General features: G+C 47.7%; 1 long non-coding RNA gene across 1 annotated transcript in view; it reads right to left on the bottom strand.

Annotated features, from left to right (window-relative positions):
* The window catches only part of LOC105535500, a 7988-nt gene extending 7538 nt beyond the window's left edge, over positions 1–450 (bottom strand). Inside the window, exon 1 of the long non-coding RNA XR_001005438.1 lies at positions 81–450. This is a non-coding gene — a long non-coding RNA (uncharacterized LOC105535500). The remainder of the gene's footprint in view (positions 1–80) is intronic.
* Positions 451–13526: the final 13076 nt, after the last annotated feature.

The raw sequence follows: 13526 nt of genomic DNA, 5'->3' as shown, positions 1-13526 counted from the left end.
CCTCCCCCTGACACACACACACACCCTTTAGGCCTCTCTGTATCACCTCCACACACTCACATTCACACTCACACACATACCCACAGTCTTGTCCACACCAGTAAGAAGCAGTTCACCTCCACCAGGAGGGACAGCCTCAGAGCCTGAAGAACACCAGCCTTTGCACTCCTGGGCTTGGCAGTTCTCCTGAGCTACCTGGGGCTGCAGCGGCTCTGAAGGCCTCAGTACTCAGACCTCCCTGAACTTGGTTGAAGATTGTGAACAGCAAAGCAAGCTCTACCCCCGCCGACTCTACCTGCCAGGCTGCCCGGCCTAGCAGGGCCTAGGCTGGGTCTACTCTCTCTTCTGTCCTTGGCACTGCTCTGACCTTTGAGGGGAGGGAGAGGCAGCCAGAGGTGAGAGGGAAAACAAAAGAAGACTCTTTTCCAGCAGCAGCACTGACTAGAGAACAGGGAAGCAGGGATTCTGGTCCCGGCCACGCCCCTCACTGCACCTGGACAGCGGGCAGGACATTTAGTCTCCATGGAAGAGACTAAATCTTTCATTTCTCTCACAGGAAAACGGATTATCCCCATTTTTATTTTAGGGACAGAGTCTCCTTTCCAACAAAATCAGAGAAGCCCAATGTAAAAACACAAAGGAGGGGCAGGCTCTGTGCAGCCCAGCCTTCACCCTCCTCCTGGGGCAGCCCTTTCCAGAGATGCTCACTGAATAAATCCTACTGGGACACAGACTGTGCGCTATCCGTGGCATTGGGGGTGCAGTGCCAAGCACCACTCCCTGTTCCCCAGGAACTTACAGTCGAGAGGAGGGAAACAGGTGACCCCGATCAACACGGTCCCCCTAACAGTGACATAACTAACAAGGGGCAGCGTGCACAGCACAGTGGATCAGCTCAAGGAAAAGGGAGCTAAAACTGTCTGCTTCTAGGAATGTCCCCAAAAGAACTGAAAGAGGGACTTGGAGAGATTCTTGTACAGCCATGTTCACAGCGGCATTATCCACTCTAGCCAAGGGGCAGAAGCAACCCGGGTGTCCACTGACCGTACAGAATGAATGGGTAAACCAAACGAGGCCCATCCACACCATGGACCACTATTCATCATTGAAAAGGAAGGACATTCTGACACATGCCCCACAGGGATGAACCTGGAGAACATTACGCTTAAACGAAATAAGCCACTCACAAAAAGACAGATACTATGTGATTCCACTTGTGTGAGGTACCCGGAGTGGTCCCATTGACAGAGACAGAAAGGAAACAGTGGCTGCCAGCAGCTCAGGGGAGGAAGGAATGGGGAGTTGCTGTTTCATGGGTACAGAGTTCCGGTTTGGGATTATAAGAACATTCTGGAAATGGGTGATGATGACGGTTGCACAATAATAAATATATTTAATGCTGCCAAATTGTACACTTACACATGACTAAGATGTTAAATTGATGCGTATTTCACCACAATTAAAAATAATAATTTTAAAAATTGTTGAGTATGTGTCCAAAGTGGCCAGGGTTTGGCATGGGTTGAGGGGGAGAAGCACAAAGGATGCTGCCCAGACCACTATGATAAGGCCGGAGGCCTGCCTCCACCCCCCAGCATGAGGCCAAAGGGCCTTTGCCCATGCTCTTCCTTTCACCTGATGCTTTTCCCCTCAGTATTTCCATGACTCAAATTCACTCAGCTCTTTCTTCAAATGTCACTCCTCAAAAAGCCCTCACTGACACCACTAACTATAATAAAGCACATACGTGCATGTGCACACACACACACACACGCGCACATTCTGCCCACCAGGTACCATAGCAGATTTCTGCACAGCACTAACCACCATCTTCTATGCTGGTATATGTATCTCTATTTATTTCTTTTCTGTTTCCCCAGCTAGAATATAAGCTTCAGGAGGACAGGGGCTCTGTTTTGTTCACTGTTCTCTCCCCATGCTTGAAAGATTGTAGGTGCTCGTATGAATTTGAAGGATGATGAGGAAACAAGGAAATGGGGGTGTCTGTCCAGCTTGCCAGGGCTCCCCTTCGAAATTTGAGCCCAATGCCCCCACCTGGCCACAAGTCCACCTACTGAGGCTTACCTTTTTTGCATTTTTCTCTCTCAAGAACCTTGCAGGGAGGTGATGACAGGGTTTGGGAATTTGACTTAGAATCACAGCTACATAATATCTATGATCATCTTCTACCCTTTTAACTTGGCCTTACGGTTTAGATACCAGGAGAATGACAGGGAGTGAATTAAGAGGGGAGATTCCATTTTAGAGAACATATGTAACTCAGTTTTTAAAATAGAATCATACGATTTTTGAGGTGGGCAAGATCACAGACTTCGACTGAGTTTGAAGCACTGAGAGAACATCCAACTGCAAGTGGATTGCAGAGCCCTGGCGATGTGGACAGGCCTGTGTTGTGCATTCGGTCTAGCCCTGCCCATAACTAGGGCACTAAGAAATGTATTTGCTAAAGAGAAGCTGCTGGTGCCAGCAAGGACACAGGGAAACGCTCCAGAGGCCTGAGGCAAGCTCACCTGATTAGCCTCCACTTCAGGCTCACCCTGAACCCTCACGGGCATGTCTGGCTCTCAGGGTCTGTGGTTCCTAGACACTAATGCTTATGAACCTGATGCTTAAAATTGCTCATGGACATCGGCATGCATTACGAACTCCAGGGCCAGGTGTGGTGGCTCATGCCTGTAATCCCAGCACTTTGGGAAGTCGAGGCACGTGGATTACTTGAGACCAGGAGTTCGAGACCAGCCTGGTCAACATGGTGAAACTCGGTCTTTACTAAAAATGCAAAAATTAACCGGGCATGGTGGCAGACATGTAATCCCAGCTACTAGGGAGACTGAGGCAAGAGAATCGCTTGAACCTGGGAGGTGGAGGTTGCAGTGAGCTGAGATCTTACCACTGCACTCCAGCCTGGGCGACAAAGTGAGATCCTGTCTAAAATAAAAGAACTCCAACCTCCCCACCTCCCCACTCCCAAATTAGGTTTACCTAAAACAAAGTCAACTTTGAGTAAGAGTTCTATGAAAAACTGAAGATAGAATGGTGAGTTCCTTTGCTTCTTTTTTTTTAAATGGAGTCTTGCTCTGTTGCCCAGTCTGGAGTGCAGTGGCACAATTTTGGTTCACTGCAACCTCCGCCTCCCAAATTCAAGTGATTTTCCTGCCTCAGCCTCCTGAATAGCTGGGACTACAGGTGCGTGCCACCACACTTGGCTAATTTTTTGTATTTTTGGCAATGATGGGGTTTTGCCATGTTGGCCAGGCTGGTCTTGAACTCCTGACCTCAGGTGATCCACCCACCTCGGCCTCTCAAAGTGCTGACACTACAGGCATGAGCCCCCTTGCCTGGCCTCCTTTGCTTTTTCAAGGCAATAAAGTCAACTCCCACTAAATGCATCGTCACTGCGACATGACTGCATCCTCATTCATTGCGCCTTCGAATTCTACTTCAGGAATCACAGATTCTCCAACCCGGAGGGAAAGCTAAACATCAGTAGTCTCATGCTTCCTAACCTAGGGGTTCCTATCGTTTCGTGGGCCATGAAATCAATGCAGTGGACCATAATGAGAATTTCACTTGAAAATTAAAACAGAGCAGAATGAAATAGAAAAGATCACAGAGCATTACACATACAAAGGTAAGCATTGCTTCATGAAATTTCTTGTTCAGTTATATATAATTGTGATGTGTTTACTGCGTTGCATTATGAAATGTTTCTTACTATAAGACCTGGTCAAAAAAATGTTGAAGGCTACTCCTCTGATCCATTTTCTATAGAGGTCTCAATACTCTCCTGTGTCTAATCATTCCATAATCCATGAGCTTATTCAGTGCCTGTGGTGTGGAAGGCACAGAGCTGGATCCTGGGGCAATGAAGATGAACAGGACACTGTGTGTCATAGTCCAGGCAGGAACCAGGGCGGTGGAGGGCACACCCCAATTGGGTCGTCGGAGGAGAGTTTAATAAAGGAGCTATTTATTCAGTGTGGGCAGAGTATAGGGAACCCTAAAGAGATAGTGCAGACTTCCAGGGCCATGAACAGCAGAACAAGGCGGGCAGGGCTGAGGGAAGGGAGCTGCTTCCAGAACCTGAAGCTACATCGGGGGGACTTCCTGAGAGAGAGGCTGTCACCTTTAGTCCTGTGAGCCACCAGCTCACAGGAACCCTGTAGGGAAGCTGCCAGAGAGACCGAGAGCAGCTCTCATCTCCCACTGATGATGAGCCGCATTGGCCAAATGCCCTCAGAAGCCAGAGGGCACAGGACCCCAGGCTGCCATCCACATAGGAGAGCAGCGGGTAGAGGGTGGAGGGTGGATATGGAGGGCAGACAGACAAAATCACTGCCTACTGGGAACTTGTATTGGATGGATGAGAAGGGACATCATCAGAAAAACCACAGTGGTGCTGTAACTCATCCTGGAAGAGAGGTATTAATGAGGACTTCCAGAAGCACCCAGGAGGAAGCGCTTGACTTCCGGGGAAGGCCAGGGGAGGTTAGGGAAGGCTTGCAAGAAAGAAGTCCAGTGTTCTGTCTCCAAGCATCCTTTCGTTTGAAGAGCCGCCTTCCCTGCTTCCCTCCCTCCACGTGGTCCTAGTAGGATCTCAGAACAGTGCGGTCCTTCTCTGGTACAGGGTAGCAGATCAGAGTATGCGCCTATTCCCTGGCCACAGGTTCTCAGAGTCTTCCCTGGGGGTCTTCCACTAGTGACAAAAACTGTCTCTTGCCTCTGAATTCAGGAGACTGAGGGGCTGTACAGTTAGAACTGTTCTGCCGTCTCCTCCCTATCCCAGTAAGCATACATATTCAACTTAGGAAAAATTGCGTTGGGACAGAAATTTTACTGGGCCGCGTTTTTCACTGAGGGTTACCTTCTATTGGCCGTATACTACTGTATGCTTGTTGAGCGTTTCTCTTTTTGAGTGTGAGTTTCTCTCCTTGCAGTCTTGAAGCTGAATTTCTGTCCTAGCACGCCCTGCAGGTGCAGAAGCATGGAAAGGAGAAGGCACTTAGCCTGGTGAGGAACCTGCTGGGCATATGACCTGACCAGAACCCAGGGTGCCTGTGACTGGGGACCTAGGAGGAGGCTGTCACAGTAAGTGTGGGTCAGATCATGAAAGGCTTGGATCAGATGGGGAATGCATTGAGTATTTATTAAGGATTTTAACAGAGGGGACACACACAGAGGTGCATCTTAGAAAGCTCCCTCTGAGAGCTGTATGGAAGATGGGTGGAGGTGAACCAGCCCGGAGGAAGCTGTGGGAGACACAGCAGGCACCAGAACTCAGCTGAGAATACTGGGGAATGGAGAATGGTGCCTGGATCCCGGAGGAACTGAGTAAAGTACAAGAGTCTACAATTAGTAGCAAGGTTCTGGTTTGGGTGGGAAGGTGGATGGTGGCATGAATGGAATCTTGCTTCCGTTTTTTCCCACATCTCATAACTTTGAGGGTCTTCTCCTTCCTGATCGCCTTCCCTGAAAGCATTCTGAGTTTATCCATGTCCTATAGAAGACACGGCCCACAACAGAACAATACTCCAATGGAGGAAGTCACCATCACACACTTTTATGAACACAGTCCATGGGGCCTGAGGATCTTCCTGGAAGTCATCTCACCGTGATGGCTCACATGGAAAACAGTATTGTCTTAAAGTCCTAAGGTTTTTTTTTTTCACATAGGCTCTGGATCATTTTTTAATTGGCAAAAAAAACATTTTTACAAGTGGTAATTTTTGTGTGAGTGGGTAATTTTTTGTTTTGTTTGTTTGTTTGTTTGTTTGGAGACGGAGTCTCACTCTGTTGCCCAGGCTGGAGTGTAGTGGCATGATCACGGATCACTGCAACCTCTGCCTCCAGGGTTCAAGCAATTCTCCTGCCTCCACCTTCAGAGTAGCTGGGATTACAGGCAAGCACCACCACGCCCAGCTAATTTTTGTATTTTTAGTAGAGACAGGGCTTCACCATGTTGGCCAGGCTGGTCTCAAACTCCTGGCCTCAAGTGATCCACCCTCCTCAGCCTCCCAAAGTGCTGGGATTACAGGTGTGAGCCACTGTGCCTGGCCAATAATTCTTTTTAAACTACCTGAAATGATGACCTGTATCATTAAATAGCATGTCTTCCCTACATGTGAAAACTACACATCTCCAATCCTTTGAATCCAATTTAATTCAGCAAGTGAGTATGGTGTGAAAATTCTGGAATCATTACTATAGAAGATGCCTGAAAAGGACATGCTCTACTGTTTTGAAGCAGCTCTCTCCAATGTGGCAGAGTAACAGTGAGAGAGAGAGACAGAGACAGAGAGAGAGAGAGAGAGAGAGAGAGAGAGGGAGGAGACGAAGATCTTTGGAGCACTGTCTAGTTGTGAAATGCTGTGTGGAGTGGTTGCTATGACTTTTCAAGGCTCTGGCAATATTTTACCTTGAGGTTTACCGTATATACCATTTTCCCAGCTCAACATGTCTGAAAAGTTTTTACCATGTGAACTTCTGATTTCCTGTTATCTGTCTACACTGTGGATAATTCATGACTAGTCACTGGCCCTTCACCTTTGTGATCTTTGTCTTAAAATGTGTCCCCTCACTCTACGGGTTTGTACTGTCCTCAGCTTTCTCTCTGCTTGGGCTGACCTTTTGTTTACTTCCAAAAACCTCGTTAACTTTTACAGATGTACCTTACAGGCAGTGGTCATAGACAGCAGGCTTCCTAATACGCCCTTTGCACGTTTTGTGTAAACTACCTTAAAACTCACTGTTTCCCCCTTCTCCTTTCCCTCCCTGCTTTCAGTAAACTTCCACTTCAGGGCTCATCATCTCAAATTGTTTCTCCACCAGCCTCCTTCGTTCCTCTTAGATTACCATTTTTGCAATCCGAGCAGACAGGCCCTGCGCCAGGCGGTGTGTCCACCATGTCACGTGGCTCTGTCTTTCTGAAGATCCTGGGGGATCCTGACATGCAGATCTCAGGATGGGGAAAACTGTGTACTTTCAGCAGATCCACTCATTCTACCGACATTTCCCAAACGCCTACTCTGTGTCAAGCACCCTGAGAGGGACAGAGTGGTGACTATAGAGAAGACAGGCCCACATTTACAGGCAGGCAAGGGGAGCACACGAGGAAGCCTCCGGAGTGGAGCCGGCGACTGACCCAGGGCGGAGAAGAGTCACAGAGGAAAGGGTTGGTGAGCAGAGCTGGGAATGAAGAATGAGACAGCACGCACACAGCTGGCCCCAGAAATGGAGAAATTTGGTTTCTCCATGCTGTGGAACCGAAGAACTGGCAACAGGAGAGGAGTGTGTGAGACAGAATAAGGGTCTGGGATTTTTATCTAAGAGCCACAGGAAGCCGTTGAAACATTCTAAGCCAGAAGCGATAGCATCAGCCTGATCATCTTTCCTTCTTTCTTTCATAGCTTGGAAACAGGAGCTGAATTTGAAGCCCACTGCTGCAACTCTTGGGGGCCATCATTGTGCAGTTTGAAGATGCATTCACCCTGCCTTCATCTTCTGATAACTGACCACTCTGTCCTCATTTATTAATTCTCCTGGTACTGAATGTATCTCCACAAGTCCCGTCAAATACTAATAAATAAACTATATTAGCACATTTACTGTCATAACAGCCCTTGAATTAAACATTTATATCCCATCTTACACGGAAGGAAATTGAAGCCCAGAGAAATTCAGTGACTCGCCTGTGGCCTTAGAACTTTTTCATTCATTTCTGGGACTTGTTCACTATCTCGCTTCCTCAACTGACTGGAAACACAAGGGTAGCGACTGTGTTTGCAGTGGTCATGGGAGTGTGCGTGCCTCCAGCACAGGGGCCCTCACGCCGGGTCCCAGGTTGAGCTGCCAACCGAGCGACCCACCGACCCTCCCTTTTGGTAACACTGGGAACCAGCCAGGGTCAGAGTCAGTGTTGCCCTAGACTCCTAGACTTGAGCGCCACCCACTCCACTGTCCCCTCCCGCCTGCCCTCTAGATCCATGCTTTTAAAGAAGACCTGGCATTTAACTTCCAAGTATATCGGGTAACTAAAACCAGGTTCACATTTGGTTGCCCTTAAAGCTAGATCCTGCCAGGAGCGGTGGCTCACACCTGTAATCCCAGCACTTTGGGAAGCCGAGGCAGGCTGATCGCCTGAGGTCAGGAGTTCGAGACCAGCCTGGCCAACATAGTGATACCCTGTCTCTACTAAAAAATACAAAAATTAGGCCAGCATGGTGGCAGGCATCTGTAATCCCAGCTACTCTGGAGGCTGAGACAAGAGAATCGCTTGAGTCTGGGAGGTGGAGGTTGCAGTGAGCCGAGACCATGCCATTGCATTCCAGCCTGGGCAACAGAGCAGGACTCCATCTCGAAGAAGAAGAAAAAAAAGCTAGACCCAGAGCTGAAAGGAACCCAAGCAATGATTCTAATCCAACCGACTCATTTTACAGTGAATAAACTCAGGCTCAGAGCGCACAGTGACTCCCCAATGTCACGCAGCTTCTTACCAGCGAGGCGTGGTCTCAGCAGGGTCCCCGGGTGCTTCCAAGTGTCCTGAACAGTGTTTACTGTATCGCTTTATTCATTCAGAAACATCATGAGTAAATGTTTAATTCAGATTGCTTGTAAAACTCAGTTTTTTATATGCTTAGCTATAGGTCTGGTGAGAATTTATTTTAAAGAGATTTTAAACCACAGCCCCTCTGCATCATACTCAAAATCAGAGTGAGAAAACATTCTTCCCTGCCGAGGCTCGTCGCCGTCCTGGGGCCTCTCCCCGCTCACTCACAATTCTTTTCCTGGGCTGTCGCATCCCCCTAAGGTTTCAGCCTCCACTTACAACCTGTAGAGTCCCAAACGGTCATAACAATAGCTAACACGCACTGAGCATGGCTTATTCAATCCTCACCAACCTAATGCTTTCCACACTACAGAGGAGGAAGCCAGGGCACAGAGAGAGGAAAGGAACTGCCCACAGTTATAGGCAGTGCACTGGGATGCGGCAGGACCCCTTCCCCAGGACAGTGTTATCCATGAAGCTCAGCAGCAGTCCAGGCTCCTCCCTATCCCCAGCTCTAAATCCCAAGGACCAACTGCTGGTTTCCCCACAGGGCTGTCCCATAACCACCTCAAAACTGAACTCAGCTTCGTGACCCAGAACACGCAGGTTGCCCGCACAGTACCAGTCGTTTTTGGCCCTCCCTTCCTTTCCCAACCCATCATATTCCATCCACCCTTTCATTCCTAAATATTTCTCAGACCCGCTCCCTCCTGCCAGTGCACATGGCTACAGCTGTCCAAGTGGCCTCTGTGCTGCAGTATCAGCTGTGGCCCCTGCCCAGGCTCTGGCCTCTAACCCACACTGCCTCACGAACATCAACATGGGATTCCTAAAGGGGAGTCTGGGCACAGGCTGGCCTGCCTGCCTCAGCTCTCTTGGTGGCCCCGGAGCCTGCCGCCTGCCATGTTGCCAGCCTCTTCTATGGTGAGCAGCCTCGGCTTTGGCTGCAAGACCCAGTTCCCTGACAGGCTGTCCCGATTCACGTGGCTCTGCTTTTATACCTCTCTTCCTTCCCTCCCCTTGGTATCCCCTCCCTCCCCTCATCTCCAGCAGAGCTAGTTACCTCCTCTTTAGCTCCAGCGGGCTGCCCCTTAAACTCACACTCACCCAGGACTTTCTCTAGATGATCATTGTTTACTTGCCTTTCTCTGCTCCCAGGCAGTGGGAACTATGTTATGGCATCCAGAGCTATACAGTATACAGAGTAGTTTCACAGAGATCTCATCACATACAGATGCATGGGTGGAGTGAAGGAAAGAACGAGAGGCGTTGTGATCCTTAATTTGACGGGTTAAGTTGACTGGGCTAAGGGATGTCCAGATGGATGGTAAAGCATGATTTCCGGGAGTGTCTGTGAGGGTTTCTGGAAACGATCAGCATTTGAATTGGTGAGCTGAGTAAAGCAGGTGGCCCTTCCCAGTGTCAGTGGGCCTCACCCAGTCCACTGAGGGCCGGAGTAGAACAAAGACAGAGGAAGGAAGAGTTCGCTCTCTCTGCTTGAGGTGATGTATCCATCTTCTCCTGACTTTGGATGTCGGAGTGCCGGGTTTTCAAGCCTTCAGACTCGTGCTGAATTACACCACCAGCTTCTGGGGTCCTCCAGCTTGCAGACAGCAGATCGTGGGATTTCTCAGCCTCTATAATCACATAAGCCACACTCCTGTAATATGTCCCCTCTTATTTTCCCCTCTTACGTATGTGTATGTGTATGTGTACGTGTACGTGTACGTGTACGTGTACGTGTACGTGTACGTGCATGTGTATGTGTACGTGTACGTGTACGTGTACGTGTACGTGTACGTGCATGTGCATGTGTATGTGTATGTGTACGTGTACGTGTACGTGTACGTGTAGGTGTATGTGTATGTGTATGTGTATGTGTATGTGTATGTGTATGTGTATGTATCCCATTGGTTCTGTTTCTCTGGAGAACCCTGACTAGCACAGGCGTAAAACCCTACCGATCAGCGCCGCACACAATCGGGCCAGCTCATTTCTGCAGGGCTCTCCGCCTGCCCTGCGTGGGCTACTGGTTGCTGCGCCTGTGACAACCACTCCTGACCAACTCCTCCCTCATCAAAGCCCAGCTCCCTTCTGCCTCCAGCATCACCCGAGCGGGGCTTCCGCGGAGCCCAGGATCAGTCCCTCCTTCATCCTCACCTGAAGGGCCTCCCTCGGCCACACTGGGAAGAATGGTTGGAATCTGCCTGTTGATGGTGGAGCAGAGAGGGGCCCAGTGGTCCTGGAGGGAGCCACAAATGATTTGCTCTGTCTGATGAAAACGACAGCTGGAGATTTGTATAGTGAAGGCACAAAGGTACCCTAAATATTATTTACAACTGAGATGTGATCAGCCTCTGAAAGGAAAGGTTTGTAAGGCCGAAGCAGAGCATCAGGAATTTCAAACATGTAAAGTTAGTGAATTCCAGAAGGCTACAGTTTTAGCAAGATGAGCCTGTGTTCCCTGCTGGAGTCACCTGGGTCCTCCTGCTGCCATGCCTGCCTCCTCCAGGTGAGAAGGAGGAAGTGAGAGCTCTGGAGTGTGGAGGGGTCCAATGAGCCCAGTAGTCCTTAAGCCCCAGGAGACACTCACCACTCTCATGTCCACGTCTCAGTGCAGATGGCAGCCCAGAAGCCTTGCTTGCTTATAACAACAGTAAATGGGAGAGCTGGGCAGGACCTGCTTCACATCTTGATGCCCTTATTTAGTGGCAGGAGGAGCCTCAAGACGGGAGCCACCCCGTCAACTCCCATCCAGACCTTTCCAAGTTATCTCATTGAGGATCAAGGATCCTGCCACTGCACTCCAGCCCGGGTGACAGAGGGAGAGTCTGTCTCAAAAACAAACAACCCCACCACCCCCCGCCAAAACCAGGTTGTCTTATTGCATTCACACTGTTAGGAGACAGATGATAGATTTGAACTGAGCTCTAATTTTGTGAAGAAATGATTTTTTTGGAGCAAATGCACTGGTCCTTCTTTCAGACACGAACTTAGCATTCATATTCTCAAAAATAAACACATTTAGCTGAGCTACATAATACATGCGCACTGCAAGAACTTTAGAAAACCTGGAAGAGCACATGGAGGAAATAATACTCATCAGGAGTCCCACCAGGCAAAGATGACCACTGTTAACATTTCGTGTAAGTGCTTCTAGCATTTTTGATGTATATTTGTTTTAGCTTTCCAAATTGCTGTTGTACTGTAATACTCTTTTGAATCTTGGCAGCATTTGGTTTTGCACTTTTTGTAATATGTTGCAAATGGTTTCTTCTTTTTTTCTTCTTTTGCTTGGATTGTTTGTGTTTTAATATTCTATTTTTTTATTATTGTTTAAAATACCAATAAAAATTTTGTAGACATATCTTTATAAAAAATAATTATTTTCTTAAGAAAACATTGTAGCAGCCGGATTACTAGACCAAAGTGTATGCACGATTTAAGGTTTGGGGTATACGTTGCCAAACCGCCGTGAAGAAATGTGAAGCCAAATGCGGAAGTGCTGTGTGTTTCCACACACTCTCAATCAACTCGAGCTTTTATTGGTCTTTTCTCCTCATCTCTAATTTGATACACAGCCCAGAAGACAAATAGGCAAACAAACAAAATGCTTCAACTGACTGCTGGTAACGCAAGGTGTTTATCCCAGGGTTTCACTGAGCTCTTGTCTGCCGAGGAGAAAGGAGAAAATCCAGAGTTGAGGCCTGATAAAAGCCACCAAGCCAGGAGCCTATTCAACCCATTAGAGCTTCTGAGCCCAGTCATTTTTTTCTGGAGACAAATCCTGCACGGTCTTAGGCAAAGCAAATGACTTGTCTCTACCATTTCCTTCTGCAACCAAAGAACCAAAATTATTCTCAACTCCAGTAACTGGGTTTCCCCACCTGACCTTCCCGCAGTGGTTTCACTCACAGGCTCAGGAGGACCTGGTCTCAGGTACGCCTCTTCCTCAGCGACCACGGCCTTTGCAAGAACAGCAGGTAAGGGTGCTGAGGAAGTTCATAACCAGGGATGGAATTCAGCGGCTTCATAAATTTGGATGGGGAAAAAAAAAAGGCATCTTTGTTGCACTAATCTTTAGTTGTCACTTAGATGATAAATGGAGCAGGCAACAGGCCATACTAGTGTTAGCAGTTTTGTGACTTTGTCAACAGAAGAAAATCATAGATATTTTTAGATCTATTACAGTTGTTGCAGAGATTTTTAAATGTCATTAAGCTCATCATGGCTTTGAAATTACAGTAATTAATGAGACCTGACAGATCTTGTTATTTAATGTGTTAATGAACAAGTATATCTATGCATTTCTTAAAATGTTCAGATAACTGTATTTTAATAGAAATGTTTTCTTTGTGATCCCATACATTCATCTTTTAACTTTTAAAACCTCATTCTAAGCGGTTCTATAGGTTTTACCAGACACCAAAGGGGTTTATGACACACAAAAAAATTAAGAACCTCAGAGAAAGAAGCTAAATGTTGGGCCCTGTGGGTAAACCAAATCTTCTGTTTTATAATCTCAAAGTTACAAAAGATTTCCCTAATAGTGGAAGGATAGAGATATTTTTGCATATCCCTTTTTCATTCATTCATTCATTCATTCATTCATTCATTCATTCAACAGACACTTATTTAGCGTCAACAAAGTGCTAGGGCTGGGCAAAGTGGCTCATGTCTATAATTTCAACACTTAAGCAGGAGTATCGCTTGAGCTCAGGAGTTCGGGACCAGCCTGGGCAACATGGAGAGATCCCTGTCTCTACAAAAATAAAAAATCAAAAAAAAAAAATCAAAAAATTAGCCAGACTTGGTGGTGCATGCCTGTATGCCCAGCTACTCAGCACTGATTGAGCCCAGAAGGTCAAGGTTGCAGTGAGCCAAGATCGCACCACTGCACTCCAGCCTGGGCGACAGGGCGAGACTCTGCCTCGGAAAAAAAAAATTTTAAGTGCCAAAC

The sequence above is a fragment of the Mandrillus leucophaeus genome, unplaced genomic scaffold (assembly GCF_000951045.1).
Source record: "Mandrillus leucophaeus isolate KB7577 unplaced genomic scaffold, Mleu.le_1.0 Scaffold147, whole genome shotgun sequence".
Lineage (NCBI taxonomy): Eukaryota > Metazoa > Chordata > Mammalia > Primates > Cercopithecidae > Mandrillus > Mandrillus leucophaeus.
This window is presented reverse-complemented; position numbering and strand designations above follow the sequence as displayed.